The sequence below is a fragment of the Cannabis sativa genome, chromosome X (genome assembly GCF_029168945.1).
Source record: "Cannabis sativa cultivar Pink pepper isolate KNU-18-1 chromosome X, ASM2916894v1, whole genome shotgun sequence".
Lineage (NCBI taxonomy): Eukaryota > Viridiplantae > Streptophyta > Magnoliopsida > Rosales > Cannabaceae > Cannabis > Cannabis sativa.
Window position 1 is genome coordinate 1,556,642 of NC_083610.1, and position 12,621 is coordinate 1,569,262.

Below are 12,621 nucleotides of genomic sequence, written 5' to 3' on the forward strand. Positions count from 1 at the left end.
ACGTAAAAGAAAAGATATAATTATCAAAATATGGCGTCTAAAAATTTTAAGAGTGCAAATAAAATTTGCGTTAGGAAAATTTTATTTACACCTCAAAAATTTCTAAAGACACCCCATTTTAATAATTTTTATTTTATAAAATTTATATCTTTAATTGTATTAAGTTTTTTTTTTTAACTTTTTTCTTCTAATTTATATTCTTAAAAAATATACCTATCACATAAAAATAAATTATATTTTAAATATTATGAGAAAAAATTAAAATAAAAAATTATATGAAATTTTCTTTAAAAAAAATAAAAAAATATATATACATGAGTTAGAAAAAAATTATGAAAATGAAATTAAAATAAGTATTAAAATTAACATAAAATAATGTGGAAAAAAATTATTAAGAAATTTTTAAAAATTATTTAAATTTATATTTTTTTTAAATAATTAAGTGTATTTATTATTTTTTTATAGAGTGCAGGTAAAATTCTCTTTTGCGATAATCATCGTTATATTAGTGAAAGTACAATAATATCCTTGGAAGCTAACTCTAGTCTCTACAATTATTACCCTTAATTTCTTGGCTAGCCTTTTTCTACGACTAACACTTCGCAGGGTGACATCACGTGAAGTTGTTGTTGAATAACCTAACCAACGGCCAATCAGAACCCAGCGTACTTATGCCGTAAAGTACCGACCCCACTGGAACCAAACTCTCCTTTTGTAAAATATATTTTTTTATTTATTCTTCTTAATTAAGTGGGCACCACAAACTGTACGACCGCTTCGTGAACGACTAAGAATCGGACATGTCAGCATCACAAAAAGCTGGTTAGTACTGCTAACACTACACGACAGTGACTGTAATGATCTGACGGCCAATTATGGTTCCGAATTCAATTCAACGTGGCCCTACGTGGTTGGCCGACACGATAAATCAAGATATCTAAGTATTATGATCTTGTTGGGCTTTAAGTGGGCCCACTATATGTCAGCTGTCTCAAATTTTAGGCCCATATGTTTATTGCAAGAAAAGCCACTTTGTCTTCGTTAGTTTTTGGATTTTTCTTATTTTCATCACCTTTGTTATTTTATTTTATTTTGTTTTGATTATTCATTATATAAATTTCTGAGCTATAAGTCAAAAACTACTTTTCTCTTTTGAGCATTCGAGGGTTCTTATACGAATTTTGGGTATTTTCTATGCCGACAAAAAACAATTTTATATTGTTTTTGTCTTATTTTTCTACAGTCAATAAAATGGGCCGTATGTGGCCCAATTAGACTAGTTTGGGCTTTAACAAATGATTACATAGGTTAAGAATGAGCTATCATGTGATGTAATTGTTGGTTTCAATTTGTTAATTTAGTCCAAATGAGCACACTAAGCTAGTTTATTATTCTTTATTATTTATTATTTTTTCTAAAAAAGTTCCATTTTTCATTACTATAAAGATAATTAATTATAACAAATACGAATAGTTTATAGTTATACAAATTTGTAGAATTCAATTTTAAAAAAAAATTATCCTTAATTATTTTGTAAATTTATTAACAGAAAATAAACTATATATTTATAATTATGCTCCTCTGTCATTTATTTTCACTTATGTATTTTTAGTAATTGTTTTTAAAAACTCTTTTTTTTTTTTACATATCAAAATAATTAGTCTCAATTTTAATACACTATTACATTTAAAAATATCATAATTAAGGAAATGTTCATGACCTATATGATCATGTCTTGGGTTTTAACTCGATATTCCTATGATTATTAGTTAAATATAAAAAGGATGATAATTGAATATATATATATATATATATATATATATAGTTAAAGTCATTAAATTTAATCACTTATAAAATGTTATCATCAAGGTAGAGTAATAATGCCTTGGAAGGCTTATAATTAAGGCCCCACTCAAATAAAGAATTATTTAAAGATATATTATACATTTCATAATTTATTAACTATCTATTAAATATAAATAAGAAAATTTTAATATTTATTAATTATTTAAAAGTAATAAAAACTTCATAATACAATTTTTTATTGTTCTCAAAATTTCAGTTTCTTGTAACTTTATTTTTAAAAATTATTTTTTTGAAAACAATACCAAAACCTCTACTTGTGATCTATATCATTATTGTCGCAAGGGACGATCTTGGATTAAGGCGGATTAAGTTTGTATTTAGGGCTCACTTAGTCTAAGGGTCAAAAAAGATTTTTTTTTTTTAAAAAAAAAATATATATATTTTTTAGTGATCTTTAAAAATACTACCTAGTCTTTTGATAAGGGGAAAAAAATTATTTTTTCTAAAACTCAATAAAACTCAGAGACAACCCAGATTGCTGTATTTATCCTAATTAATTTTATATTTGGATGACCAACATATCTTTCTATAAAAATATAAAAAATGTTAGCTTATTAATTAGAAATATTATTAGTGGAAGTCCATAAATGGATAATGACACAATAATCTCAAATAATTTTAGTCATTTTCACCAAAATGTTATGTTTTTATGGGTTTAATTATTATCATTGTGAGACAATCGTTATCTATGTTTCCACATAAGTAAACATTATACATAGAGATCAACTAACTAACAATATTTAATTTCAATGATCAATATATTTATATAGAAATTAATAAATAGACAAGTGAAAGAAACAAGGGAAAAAAAGTATATAATTGTAAGGAGGCAAGTTTATTATTAGAAAGTCAATAATTTAAGTTAGGGGACCATATAAGAATAATAATAATAATAATATTAATCCAATAGGGAGATCATAAAAAAATCAGTATATTATTTTTTTCCCAAACACCATTGCTATGAAGATTTCAAACATAGAAAAGACCACTCATAATTTATTATCTTCTAGCTATTATATATCTTGTCTTTCATCTATTTATATTTATTTTTCAATCAATATAAATTATTTTCATTGTTTATTGAATAATTGATTTCATGATCATGTATAAATGGATTAAATTTACTTTGGTGTTATGATCAAATAACATTATGAGAGAATGTTCCTCCTCCACCTTTAAAAATTAATTAAGTTGTTTTGTGCTAATTAGTGGAATGTTTGGTTTTTTTTTTTTAAAATAATATATGGATAGCGAAAATGCTTTAAAAGTACTTAGTTTCTTTTTCTTTTTCTTTATTCTTTTATATAGGAAAAGGCTTGATTGTGATTGTTAAATAGTTGTGTCTATGCATTATTAATTTGTGTGATTGCTATTTAGAATGAATTAAGATCATTGTTAGTTATAGATTGGAGATTGTCATTTTGAAATGATTTAGATTTAGACTTATTGTCCAAGAATTTTAATAATCTACTATTTAATTTTTCTGAAATGTCCCTAATTTTTATTTATTGTACAATTAATATGATTTTTTATAAATGGGTTGCGTATTCACTTAAAATGAATGATGAACTAGTTTGGATGAATGATTTTTTATTTCTTCTTTACTTACTTTTTCCTTAAAAAATGGATCTTAATTTGACAAAAATGATTACACGATTATTTGAGTATTATTATTTTTGATACATATCATGTAATTAGACAAAAAAAAAATTATATAATAGACAAAAAAAAATATATTAACATGAAATTTTTTTATTTTTACACTTTAAATATTTTTTATTATATAAAAAATATCTATCTTTTCAGTAAAAATAATAAATTAATTTTTTGATTATTTTATAGTTTATTTATTTGTATTATAATTGTGATGTGATTGTTTTTTTTTTTTTTTAAATTCTCGTTATTTTTTAAATTTTTTCATATTTTTTATTGAACAAAGTGTAATTTTTACTTTTAAAACTTTACAGATATATTTTTAAAAATAAATAAATACTTTAGACCGTAAAATTGTAAAAAACTTAAAAAAGAAAAAAAAAATGTATTTTTGAAATTCTCCATGTATATTACCATACGTACGTAGTATATAACTCTAAGTTAAACTTATGTTATTTGGTTTTTCAATTTTAGTAATAATCAATATTGTGTCAATATTTATATTATAGATATATATATGTAATGTTATATATAACTATATATATATGTCAATATGTGTGTGTTCTAATTATCGATATATAGCAGATGATGACTACATTATGATCAAATGATGATCTCATTGTAATGTATATATCTATAAATTCTAATATTATATGCACACAATTAAAAACTTTTCTTTGCAAATCTTCCACTGCATGGTTCAATGTTGGGCTATATATTACGTATAAATATTTAATTTATACATATATATATATACTAGGTGATTGTTACGTGCCAAGTCACGTAGTGTTAGTTTTATTTAATATTTTAGTTTTTTATTTTAATTAATAATTAAAATAGTATAATTATTTGAACGATTTGTTTTATAAAAATAAAATATGTGTCAGTATATTTAGTAAGTAAAATATAGTTGTGTTATAATAATGTATGTTATTAATAGTAAAATGTACATTAATCTTCTAATTGAAAAAAGTTCTATTATCTCATTTCATATTTAATAATAGCTACACAACTATATATTTATAGACTTTCACATTCTTTGCAAATTACTAATAAGCACCAATAATATTTTCATATTCTAATATTTTTCAACCTTCTCCTCTTGGTGGTAAAATTAAAAATAAAACTAAAAATAAGCACAATCATATAAGGTAAATACTAATTACAGCCCATTTCATCTTTTTTTTTTTATTATTTTTTTAAGCCCAAGCCCAAAAATCTCTAAGCCAACACAATCAATCTTCTTTTATATTATCTTTTCTAGATATTTTATCTATATTTTTCTTTTTTAAAAAATAAATAAAAAAATTATTAATATTCTCCCAAGATAGGTTTGTTAGAGAGATATGTGGCTAAGATGATTTTTTTAATTTTAAAAGAGATTATTAATATTTAAAAGATTGTTTAATTTTTTGGGTTTAATTATTGGGTTTATTTTTTAACGGGAGATCAAACCTAATCGTTAAATTTAACAGAATATTTATATTCTGTTAAACCAAGAATGTTAAACCAAGAAATGTCGTTAGATAGGCACTTTTAACATATAAAGATATATTTATGCAAGTAACTAATTCCAGAGATTTGGGGGTGACATATACTTATATGTATAAATATTATATATAATTGTACAAGTTTCTATGTTGACTATACTTATCTCTTTATACATAACACCATGTATTCGAACACCAACATTATGTTTATTATGTACTGTTCGATCTATTTACTGTATTTCCACCAAAACAGGAAGAAAAAGAAAATTACAGTACAGCCATATATATGTATATATATCACACGTAAGAAAAATTAGTATTTTTTTTTAAGTCTGAGCTATGTATGACACTTATGACAAAATTACAATTGAAGTATGGAATTAAATTATTTAAAACTTAATTATCAGGAAACTATCTTATATATTCACTTTATTTTATATGTTTTAATTTTTATATTAATTTTTTAAAAAAAATTACTTTTATAAATGATGTTTCTATTATATACTTAGATTAATGCAAATTATGTGTCATTTCAAAAAAAAAAATGTAAATTATGTGTTAGAGTTAAGTAGAGGGTGAGGAGGAATTGGTCAACCCACTCATAAAAATAGGTATATTTTAATAAAATATATTTTGAGGGTATTTTTAATTAATAGATAGTATTTCTCAACTTATCCCAATAAATAATTAGTAATGATAAGATTAACAATTCACACATAATAATTGGAGATTAAAACAGGAATGAACATGAGATAAGTTGAAAAATACTTTTTTTTTTTTACATCCATATTAATCAAAAACACACTCATATATATTATATTTCATTAAAATATACCCACTTTTGTGTGTGGGTTGCTTAATATACACTCACTCTCCTCTTAAGTCTAGTACATAATTTATATTAACCTAAGAGATATAATAAGAATATCATTTATAAAAGTAAGTATATCTTAAAAAATATGAAAATAAAGGTAAAAATTATAAATAAAATAAAATAGATACACAATGTAATTTTCTCGATTAACTTAGTATTAAAGAACAAAAATGATAAAGCCATAAAACAACACCAAAATTGATTCAAGTCTTATAGAGATCGATATGATCTATGACTCTATTCTAATTCTGGAACCCCACCAAAAATCTTTTTATTAATTGAACAACAACAGGGTACACTACATTCAAGATTGATTCTCTGTTGGATTCTCTCAAAGTGTTTATCTCTCACTCTTACCCAATAATCTTCTTCATCTATAAAAGATTCTTTATACAAAACCCAAACACAACCTCTCTCTTTTCTTTGTACCTCTCTCTCTACCTTTCAGTCTTTCTTTCTCATGAACACCTCTCGTAACTCGTCTGAACTTATTCTCTCACACAAACAAATAAGTGTTGGTGGTATTTATAGATCCAGAAAATAGATCCTAAAGTCGATGGCTACCAAAGATAAGTTGTTAAGTTAGTTAGACTAAACAAACTTAACAAATTCTTTGTAACAATATATCCACGTCAACATAAGTAAAGTGCTTCTGGATGAGACGTATGCTTCCTGGAAGATAGAACAAAGCGTACGTTGAATGGACTTTCTGGATAGGAAAGACAACAACTAGAGTCGACTATCTAGGAGGGAATAGCTGGCCATCCGAAATTCCTTTCCAGAGGAGGATAAGCTTACCTAGAGACTTCATCCGGGTGGACACGATAGGTGTCCAGTAATGCCCTTTCGGATTACATCTATCATTCTAGAAGAGTACTTCCAGATGAGAGAGTTAGACTTCAAGGAATGTCCTTTCAGAAGATATTTAATTTTGTAATGTCCCTACTTCAAGCCTCCATTGGGCCCTTACACCTATGGAATGATGACTTTTATACACGAGTACGTCACTCTGGCTGCTTCATGGAATGACGACTGATCCTATAAACCAACACGAGTGTTTCCAGCATATATGCTTTGTCCTCACTCGCACACTTCTTGGGAAAACTTCCCAGGAGGTCACCCATCCTGAAATTACTCCAGGTCAAGCACGCTTAACTGTGGAGATCTTTCGTGATGGGCTACCAAAAAACAAGATGCACCTTGTTGATATAAGTAGTACCAATCAATCCATTTAAGCTCTCTTCTACTGTGTAATCTCATACCTACATAGTCTCATAATCATCCCACTTGACCTCCCCTAAGCACTGTGGGATTGCACAGCTTACCCAGTATTTTCCTTTACGGATCACGGGACTACTGACTGTCACAAGGTCTGACGTCCTCGTCGACCACACTTCTAGTTGGTCAAGGCTCTGATACTGTAACACCCATATTTGAAACTTGCTTAACTCAAAAGCTAATCTTATTATATTATAGTTAAATAACCATATAGGTATGGATCCCGAGTATAAAGCACAGTTGAAAATTTCATTTACTATTACAAAATCTCTATACTTATTTTTTATATTACAAATGACAGGCAACATCAAAAAGCAACTCAAAAGGTTGAAAGACTGAAACCTTCCAGGTTGCACTACCGCGATATGTACACTCACTGCCAAGCTCCAGCTCACTGTTCCTCCAGCTTAGCTTTTTCTTTACCTACACAGGATAGCAAACTGATGAGTCAACAGACTCAGTAAGATATGCATAACATATATACAAGCAATGCTATACCGGCTTTATGCTTAAGCCGCCCTTAGCCCAAATATCGACCTCACTAAATGGTTAAGAACGTTCTTAATGGAAGTATGACCACTGTACCATATGCACTAAAGTACCAACTCTATACTCATGTTGGTAGAGCCATTATTGTACTCTCGGGAGTTACTAAGTGTTGTACCACATGCACGACGCACCCCCTGGTACTCGTGTTGGTAACACTATAACTACCCTAAAATCCTACACTATACTAACACCCTTAAAATCATCACATAAACGTTAGTGTCAGTAGTGTAAACATCCAATACAAGCATCCATTCACATATATGTAATATTTATGCTATCTTACCTCGTTTTCGTGCTCAGGTGTGCCGGTTAGTCTGAGTGGAACTGCAACTCGACGTGTTATAGGGCCCTAAACCACAATATTTAAAACTCGATGAGAAACACGCCTAAACACATTTCGGGGATTTAAAATCAAAACTAAGGATAACCCTATTGATGAACAAGATGCTAACACCCCAAATATCACAAAAATGGGGAAAACTAAGGTTCTGGAAAATGGCCCAACCAGCAGACCGATTCCCAACCGGAAGTTCAATTCCTGGGTACCAACCGGTCGACCGGTTCTGTGCTGGGAACCCAAAAATTGAACACTACACTTCAATTCGACTCCAAACTTTCTAATATTCTCTAGTATACCTGTATATACTCCAATAAACCCAAATCAAGCAATAAACTCAACAATTCATGCAGAATCTTATTTCACCATTAAAGCTCAAAGCTTGAGCTTCCAAACCCTAACCTCACATAAACACCTCACTTACCAACCAAATCAACTCTAACCAACCTAAAATCACAACCTAACTCCAGAATATCAAACTGAACAATCCCAATACAAACAGCAACTAAAAACTAAACTTTAACATCAAAACCTAACTCAACATCAAGAAACACAAAGAAAGAAGGCTTAGAAAGTAATACCTTGAATCAAAGTACTCAATTACAACTAGAAATCCTTGAACCAAATCAAATAACTCCAATCCTAGCTGCTGCCCAGAAAAAATCAAGAGAGAGAGAGGTGTTTTCTAGACTTTTTCCATATTTTTCCTTCCAACTTAAGTAAATAAAACATTTTTTTTTTGTTTTTTATTTAATTAGATTAATTTCTAATCAGCCCACACTTTCTACAAGACAAAAGAGGATAAATATAACATAAAGACTACTTTACCCTCAACACATAAATTAAAAGTTTAAGATTATCAAGGGTAATTTGGTCATTATTTATCCCCGCTAACCTCCTGACACCTCCAATGTCTAACAATGGTACCCTACTATCTAAAACATTCTAAATCATATGAAAGCGTGACTCTCTAATGGCCAAACGTCGCTTTCCACCGTTTCCGAGCACAATCACAAATAAACGAAAAATTTACATAAATAACATAATAAACATATATTAACTTAAATAAATCTTCACAATATGCATACTATAAATAATAATTAAATCTCATGTATAAACCCTAATTATTTAATAATCTAAAGTATTAATCATAAGCAGTCTTTACCGATACCATTTGTAACGTCATCGCTTCAAGCCTCCGTTGGACCCTTACACCCACGGAATAATGGCTCTTATACACGAGTACGTCACTCTGGCTACTTCATGGAATGACGACTGACCCTATAAACCAACACGAGTATTTCTAGCGTGCTTTGTCCTCACTCGCACACTTCCTGGGAAAACTTCTCAGGTGGTTACCCACCTTAAAATTACTCCAGGTCAAGCACGCTTAACTATGGAGTTCTTTCGTGATGGGCTACCGAAAAACAAGATGCACCTTGTTGATATAGGTAGTACCAATCAATCCATTTAAGCTCTCTTCAACTGTGTAGTCTCATACCTACACAGTCTCATAATCATCCCACTTGACCTTTCCTAGGCAGTGTGGGATTGCACAACTTACTCAGTATTTCCCCTTACGAATCACGGGACTACTGACTGTCACAAATTTTTCATAACCAGAACAACTTTTAGAGATCTTTATATTTGGAGGAACTATACCATAAATTCTACCTAGTTTCTTCAAATTAAAAATATTGACAGTGATGAAAAAATGATGCAGCCATCATGGTTGGTGTTCTAGATATCTTAGTATACTAACTTCTGAGATTGATCAAATTCAAGCAATGCTTGAACTTATTTACTGCATGTTAAGACCTTAGTCCCAACATCAGCAAGATTATCTTCTATTCTGACTGGGCCAAATTATAAATACTTAAAGATCATTTTATGACGAGTCTATAAATAGGTAGTGGTCTCCAAGAAACACTAGGGTTTCTGTATTCTCTCTTTCTCCATCAGAAAAAATACTTTAGAGAAATATTGTATTATTGAAATATCATAACCTTCCGTGCAATCTCTCTAACAATGACTTCAGATTAATACTTCTGCTTATATGTACGTATTTATTTTCTTTTTTAATTTAGCAAAAGGTTTATAAAATTTAGGATTTTTTATATTAAAATACTTTGAAAAATATATTTAAATTTGTGATAATATATATTTGTTGAGTGTTTATAACCTAGTGTCATAAGTTAAAGAACAAAAATAATTAGTATTCTATATATATATAACACGTTGTGTACACTCTTTCTTCCGAATTAACACAGAATATATATTAATAATGTATATTATAGTTATTATAATTTTTTATCTATAAAATTTAATGAGAATTTGAGTAATCTTTACATTGTAAAATACAAGCTTCAAAATAATACATGTGCACATAAGAAAAGTTTTAAAATATACTTGCTTTCGTATTTTTGGCAAATACGTTGATACTACAATTTATATTTTTTAAATAACCAAATAAGTTGTTTATAAATGTTTTTTACACATTTATAAAATAAAATTAATTTTTGATACGGTAAATTATTGAAAATTTTATAAAAAGAAATAATAGAAAATCCATATAATATGCATGATAAATTTTTGCATGTGTATATTTTTAATTTTATATATAAAGGTGAAAATAATTATTTTAAATAATTTAAACTAGATTTTTCAAACATTTACACTATATTCATCATTTATATGTAAATACAAAAAATATGTGTTATTATTTTTTTTTTAACTCAAACTACACAAGATTAATATCCTAGCTAATTAAAGAATGTTCTAAAAAGTAGTTTTTCATTTAATAGCACTACATACACTTAATGATTTTTAATTAATAAATAAATAACAATTAGGCTGTATATTTCTAGCCTTGCAAGTCTAGATTAATTAATTAACATAATAATAATTAGCATCACCACTAATCACTAATGTTCGAATAGAGTTAGCTAGAGAGTCCTAGTAAAGGAATAATATATCAATCAATAAACGTGGCTAAAATACTATAGAAGATATTTGATTATAATTAATGAGATAACAATCAAGAAAAATTCCTCTAATAATTAATAATAACAACCTTATTAGCCCACATATATTATAACCAATCTAATCATTAAAAAAAAAAACTCACAAAGCACCAAAATTTCATTATAGTTAGATATATAAGTCATGTTCGAGTGAGCTTTTGGTTTTTACTTCTAGAATCTTCGAAAGTTGTTTCTGAAAAAATTACTCAAATTAACTTCTGTTAATTTTTTTTTTTTTTAAGTAAAAAGTTAAAACTCATTTATTACTCAACCAGTAAAAAAGATATTTTTTTTAAAACTTTAAAATGCCTAAAAACAATTTTTGATAATCTAACCAACCAACAACGCAAAATATTTATTTACATTTGTATTAGATCGTGAAAAAAATTATGTTAAATACTTTTAAAAAAGAAATACTAAAATATACATTTGTCATATAGTTATTAATTTTTTAAAAAAGTTCATCAATATTATAAGGCACATCGTTAAAGAAACCACTCAAATAAAAGACACACGTTACGCTAAATAATTAGGCAAATTCGGCCACTAAACACGATGCAACTCAAGAGAGAAATATAGTTGTGTAACTACATGAGCATTAATATTATTAACCCGCTTACAATGACATAATATTAAAAAAAAGAATCTCACACACAAAAAATATCATGAATTATAATACTAAACTCATAAAAAACTTATTCTTTACAACTCACACCTTTGTCATATCAGTATATATTACTATAATTAAGTATCAAATCTCACATAATCGAATATAATAATTTTTTAATAAATATCGCTAATCAATCGAAAAACGATATCTATAATTAGTGTTAGACCAAGTTAAATGGAACACTAAAATGCTAAATTTATTAAAATTTTACACCAAATTCATTCCAACCACACTCTAAAATCTATCCTATAATAACATTGTCTATAGTGTCACACTAATATTAGTGTGACATTATAGACTACACCCAATATATTTTTATTACTTTTTAATATTTAAATAATATATTTATAAGTAAACTTTTTGTATTTATACTATTTGTGTTTATTTATAATATAATAATTAAAAATATAATTTTAGTGTAATTTTTAATATTGTGATTGAAATAGAAAAAAAAGTTAGTGTTAAAATTTTATTATTTTTGTATTAATTTAACACTAAAATTAATATTTATCCTTGAAGATGTCCTTAGAGAAACTATCTAGCTAGGTGGAATCACATTAGATTCTCAAACATCATATAATGAAAATAAGTAGGACCCTATAAATAATTATAATTATAATAATAAAAGGTTATTGATTCTGAGTGTCACCACGTTGTGTGAGCAAACCATCCAAAAATAGTATAGAACAAAAAGAAAGTGGGGTGTTTTATATTTACACGTGGCAGTCACTTAGGTTGCCGACAGTCACTTTCACTAACGTTCACATCAACTGTTTTTTTTATTTATTTATTAAAAAAAGATAGAAATTTAGTAAAATAAAAATAATTTCCTTAAATGGTTCAAATTTCAACCACATTCAAGTCTTGGCTTTCTGGGGACA